The sequence below is a fragment of the Carcharodon carcharias genome, chromosome 9 (genome assembly GCF_017639515.1).
Source record: "Carcharodon carcharias isolate sCarCar2 chromosome 9, sCarCar2.pri, whole genome shotgun sequence".
Lineage (NCBI taxonomy): Eukaryota > Metazoa > Chordata > Chondrichthyes > Lamniformes > Lamnidae > Carcharodon > Carcharodon carcharias.
The window spans coordinates 32,154,573-32,160,572 of record NC_054475.1 but is presented as its reverse complement, the minus strand read 5'-3'; positions in this window follow the sequence as shown (position 1 = coordinate 32,160,572).

Here is a 6,000-nt window from a genome sequence, read left to right as displayed (position 1 = left end):
CAAAAGTCCTTTAGGAAAGGAAACCTGCCATCCTTACCTGGTCTGGCCTACATGTGACTCCAGACCCACAGCAATGCCCTCTGAACTAGCCAGTGATGCCCACATCCCATGAACAAACAAATAAATAAACAGCTCTCCCCTGGTAGACTCATTGTTTCAGCCTGTTCTTATTCCACTGAGCCAATTTCCTATCTGGACTCTATTTTTTCCTTCCCTTGTCCAGTCTCTTCCTACCCACATCTGCAACTCTTTTGACACCTCTGGCACTTTAATAGTTTCCAGTTTCCCGGCTCTACCTGTCTCCTTTTCACCATGGATGTCCAATCCTTTACATTCCCTTCCCCCATTAGGACAGCCTGAGAGTCCCAGCCTGTTCCCACCCACCACTGTCTCAGCTCTGCCTGGCTGGACATGTTCTCATGTTGAACAATTCTCCTTTGACTCTTCGCTTCTTCCAAATAATAGGTGTTGCGATGGGAACTGTATGGTACCAGCTAGGCCTGCCTTTTTATGGAATATGCAGAATGTTATTTCCTCTAGCCTTACTTGGGAGCCATTCCTCATTTCTTTTCCCAGTACATTGATGACTGTATCGGTGCTGTTTCCTGTTCTCATCCCAAACTGGAAAATTTAATCAACTTTGCTTCCAATTTCTACTAGCTTTTCTTCCAATTTTGATCTTCCCTCCTTCATGATTCATCTCCAGCTCTGCCCTTCCCTTCCTCAACTTCTGTGTCTCCATTTTTGGGGATAGGCTATTGACTAACATGATTAAAAGCCCACGGCTACCTTGACTACACGTCCACCCCACTTCCTGTAAGAAGTCTGTTTCATTCTCCCAGTTTTGCTGTCTCCATCACATCTGTTCTGATGATGCCACCTTCCATATTAGTGCTTCTGATATGTTTTCCTTTTTCCTCATTCGAGGATTTCCTCTACTATGGTTGAAAGGGCACTTGACTATGTCATTCCATTTCTCCCACTTCTGCTCTCATCATTTGCCCTCTCTCTCAGAACCAATAGTTGGGTTTCCTCATTTTCACCCGAGCAGCCTTCATGCTCAACAAGTCATCCTCCACCAATTCTGCTATCTACACTGTGATGCCACCAATAAACACATTTTCCCCACACCTTTCAGCATTTAGAAGGAATTGTTCTCACTGTGATACCCTAGGCGTTGCACTCCTCAACCAGCCCCAACAATCCCATCTGTTCTTAGGCACCTTCCCATTTAAGGTGAAGCAGCGATTTGTTTTATCTTGTACTTCCTTCAATTTGACATACTGGGCAGAATTTTGACCTTGGCGTGCGGGCTTGGCAGGGGATGGCGAGGGTGGTCGGAAAGCCGACTGCCACCCACCAACGGCACCGCACCACGATTTCATGCTGGCAGTTCAATTAGGGCCCACCCAGCGTGGAACGCGAGTGGCAGCGCTGTGTGGGCAGGGGGAGGAGGGCGAGTAGGCCTAGCGCGCACTTCGTGCATGCGCACAAGAGAACGCTTCAATCTCCCTTAGACATGGAGCCGCCTCAGGGAGATGAAGCGCTGTTTAAAAAAACTAATGGCGAAAATAAAAATGTCATAAAACATGTCCCCTCTGTCACAAGCGCAGGGACATGTTTTTAATTCAAGTGTAAAATTTTTGTTTTATTTTTATTTGCTTTAGGAAACCTCATCCCGCTAGTGGATGAGTTTCCTAAAAACTGCAAAGGTCGCTTGGCATTTCCACCTGCCTGCCAACTGTAAGGCGGGAAGGGCAGTGTAAATTTGAATTTAATGACTTTTTAATGGCCTTAATAAGCTTTTTAATTGTCATCGGGCACGATGCTGACTCCGGCATGCGCCTGCCAAACAAAATATCATGGGACTAAGCGATGACATTGGGATACTCGCCCAAAGTGTCATTTTATGCTCAGCCGGGTCGGTCATGCGCCCACCCACCCAGCTAAAAATTCTGGCCACTGTATTTGCTGCTCATGTTGTGGTCTCCTCTAACAATGGGGAGACTAAATGATTGGGTGATCACTTTGGGGAGCATCTACATTCATTCTGCAGCTTCCAGTCACCTGTCATTTTGATTCTCCACTCCACTCCTACTCTGATCACTCTGTCCTCGGCTTTTTACTCAATTGAAACTCAAAATAAGCTCGATGAGCAGCATCTCATCTTTCGATTGGACACTCTGCAGTGTTCCAGACCCAACGTTGGTTTCAACAAATACAGATCATCATTGCTACTCCCAGTTTGGAAACTTGACAATGATTCTGTTATTTCCATTTACACTTCTTCTAGGCCATCTTTTGTTTCTTTACCTGTCTCACTACCATCCTCTTTTGCCTTGCACTACCATATCTTTTGCTCTTTCCTCCCTTCTCCCCTTTCCCTGCCTGAGTACTTGTTTAAAGCATGATATATCTCTGTCTATTTCTGATGAAAGTTCATTGGCCTGAATTGTTAACTTTTTAAAAACTCTTTCATGGGATGTGGGCATCGCTGGCTAGGCCAGCATTTATTGTCCTCGAGAAGGTGGTGGTGGGCTGCCTTTTTGAGCCACTACAGTTCACAACCCTGTTTCTCTCTCTCCACTGATGTTGTCTGATCTGCTGAGCATTTCCAGCATTTTCTGTTTTTATTTATTATTTTACTGTACTGGCTGTTATCAATATGAGGATATATACAAGTTGTTACAGTATTTGGTAACAGTATGGGATGATGTGGAAATTACATGTTGATTAGTTATTCCCGTCTTCAGCATTCCCAATTTTTGTTTGTGCATTTCTTAGAAAAATATCTATATTTACAATATTTAAATTAATTCCCTGACAAAATATACAATAGTTTTGTTTCAATAAAGAATGGTGTTTCCTCTTCAATAGCTCATAGATAAATAAATATTTATGGCATTTCCAATTAATCTTAAACTCATGTATACACTTGTAATAGAAACTGCTAGAAGGACAACTGGTCCTAAAAGGCTCAGTAAGGAAATATCATCAAACCTTCTCATTTGATCCCTACTTCTTGAGGACATATTTGGAGGACAATTCCAGATAACACTGGTAATAGTGCACATTAGACACTCCAAAAATGGTAACTTGCTCACTCAGGAGCAATTCAAACATGCATATGCTTTTTTGCTCTGGCCCTTCTAAAAGTCTTCCTTCCACCATTGGAACGACAAGGCCACTTATACTGATTATAATAATAAACCCACCCCTATTTTTTTGGAGGAGTTTGTGTCACTGGTCATGGACGCATGGTATGCCAATAAAATTTCAAGCCCAATGGTTTAAAGTGTAGTGACTGATTGTTATGTAGTTAAATGCAACATTTTTTTTTGTTGACAGCAAACAGCAATGAGATAAACAGCCAGTTGATCTTTTTTGATGATACTGATTTAGGAAGGAAGTTACTCAGGAAGGAAGTTACTTCCTGCTCTTGTCTGAAAAATGACATGGGATCTTTAATACCCACCAAAATAGGCATGCAAGACTTAGATTTAACATTCATTCTACATAAAGATACTTCTGACACTGCAATGCTCCATCTCTATGTACTCGAGTACTAGTCATACTGATTGTCACCAGGAGATGGCTGTATTGTCCTATGACATAAACAGTATAATGCAATGGAATAATTCAAGCTACATTATATTGTATTTTACATTAAAGAAACATATTGAGTATGGCTCAATTTATGAGATTACACAGTGGACTGCCATTAAACATGATTTTCATACCATAAGTGAACTGAACAATGTATGGCTGATAGAGGCAGAAATTTGTCATTGAATCCTTTGGAAATCTGCTCTACCAAATTAGGTTTCAATATTCATGTTTTTGGAAAGCAGAAAACGGCACCAACTAAAATCAGGGACTCCTTAAGTCACACCATGACCCATAATTTATTGAATGTTTCTTAGTCAGATGGGGCAAATATGCTTTATGTATTCAAAATCAAAATGCTGCGGTTGCTGGAAATCTGAAGTAAAAACAGACAATGCTGCAAATACTCGGCAGGTCAGGCAGTATCTGTGGAGAAATAAACAGAGCTGACATCTCAGGTTGATGCCCTTCAGAATTTTATACATTGTAAAATTGTAAACAATTTCATTGGATGGTGTCACTTTATAAAACATTCAGCGTTTACAGGAGGCAAAAACGACGGCATGAATTGTACTTAATTTTATTATGCAGCTCCTTCTATGTTGATGGAATTTCATAAAGCCTGGGCAAGTTAAGCAACTGCACCAAGGTAAATTAGAGGAAAATTAGAGGCTGTGCTGAAACCCACAAATCGTTCTCTTATAATATTCCATTATAATTTTCCGGTCCTGTCATGGGCGGGACCCGCCGCGGGGGAGGCAGTGTCCCAGCCAGAAGTCCATTGACATGTGGCGGGATTGGAAGATCCCAGCGGCGGGCAGGTGCGGAAAATCCCGCCCCATGAAACTACCAGTCCAGCCACTTAACTTTAAAAGCTTTCCTTTCACCAACTATCAAATGTAATCACATTTGCTCCACCATGTGAGAGGAGTCAGTTTTGGAGTGTCAAACGTTGGTTGGATTATTTTATACAAGAATCTACTTCTAGTTCTATTGTTATTTAAAACTAGCATTCACGGAGGATTTCTGATAAGTCAGCTAAATGCTACTTTTGTGTCATGTACATTCTGCCAGTGGGCACAAGAATTACACTGACAACAAGGCAAAGTTTAGAAAATAAAATGTAAAGAAGGAAAAAGAAAATCAAAAGCACCTTAAACTATTAACCAATCATCCAACACTGTATCAAGACTAAGTTAATGTGACTTTTCCTTTGCAGAAAGTTCTATTCCTGGGAATTCTGAACAATGGTGCAGATCTCCCTCAATGTGCAACTGCTGCTGCCACCTAGGCATTATGTGGTCAGAGGACAATCATTTTTCAAAAACCACTTTGAGAACAACACATTGATTGCTCCATGAAATTGCTCCATGAAACTGCAACTACACCTATGCCTGAATTTCAGCACAGCCCAATTTCGAAATATATCACAGCCATTGCCACATCTGGTCCCATGCCATGGAATAGGAAAAATGACACTTTCAAGTAGAAAAAAATTACACAAAAAAATTGACAGGAACCTCCAGACACAAACACAAGAATGTAACATTTGCATTGACTACTGGAAGTAATTTACTACCTAAAAATAGATTGTATTGGATGTGTTTTTAGACCATTTTTATTTTGGGCTAAGTGACTTCAGTCAGTTTGCATATTATTTCTTTTAAAAAAAAGTGAAAAACTTTGTAATTGTCATTGCGTTAACATAGAATATTCTGATGAATCTGAAATTGTAATGATCACATTGAAATTAATCAAATATATCACATCACCAAATGGAGATATGGCTACAAAAACAAAAACTTGCATTTATAAAGAACCTTTAAAGACAGAAAGAAAGACTCAGATTTATATAGCACCTTTCACGACCAAAGGGTGTCCCAAAGCGCATTACAGACAATGAAGAACTTTTGAAGTGCAGTCACTGTTGCAATGTAGGAAACACAGTAGTCAATTTGTGCACAGCAAGATCCCAAAAACAGCAATGAGTTAATGACATGATAATTTGCCTTTGTGATGCTGATTGAGGGCTAAATATTGGCTTGGTCACCAGGGATAATTCTCCCTTGCTGTTCTTTGAGATAGTACAATGGCATCTTTTATGTCCACCTGAGAAGGCAGACGACCTGGTTTGATGTCGCATCCAAAAGAGATGGCACCTCCAATTGTGCAGCACTCCATCAGTACTACAGTGAATGTTGAGCCTAAATTTTGTATCAAGACCCTGGAATGGGATTTGAACCCACAACCATTTGACTCTAAGGCAAACAGGCTACCACTGGCTGACACTGACCAAGACCTGGTCAGAAATGGGTTTTAAGGAAGGTTTTAAATGAATAGAGCAAAAGTGGATAGCAGGCATCTAGGCAGATGAAAGCATAGCTGCCAGTCAGG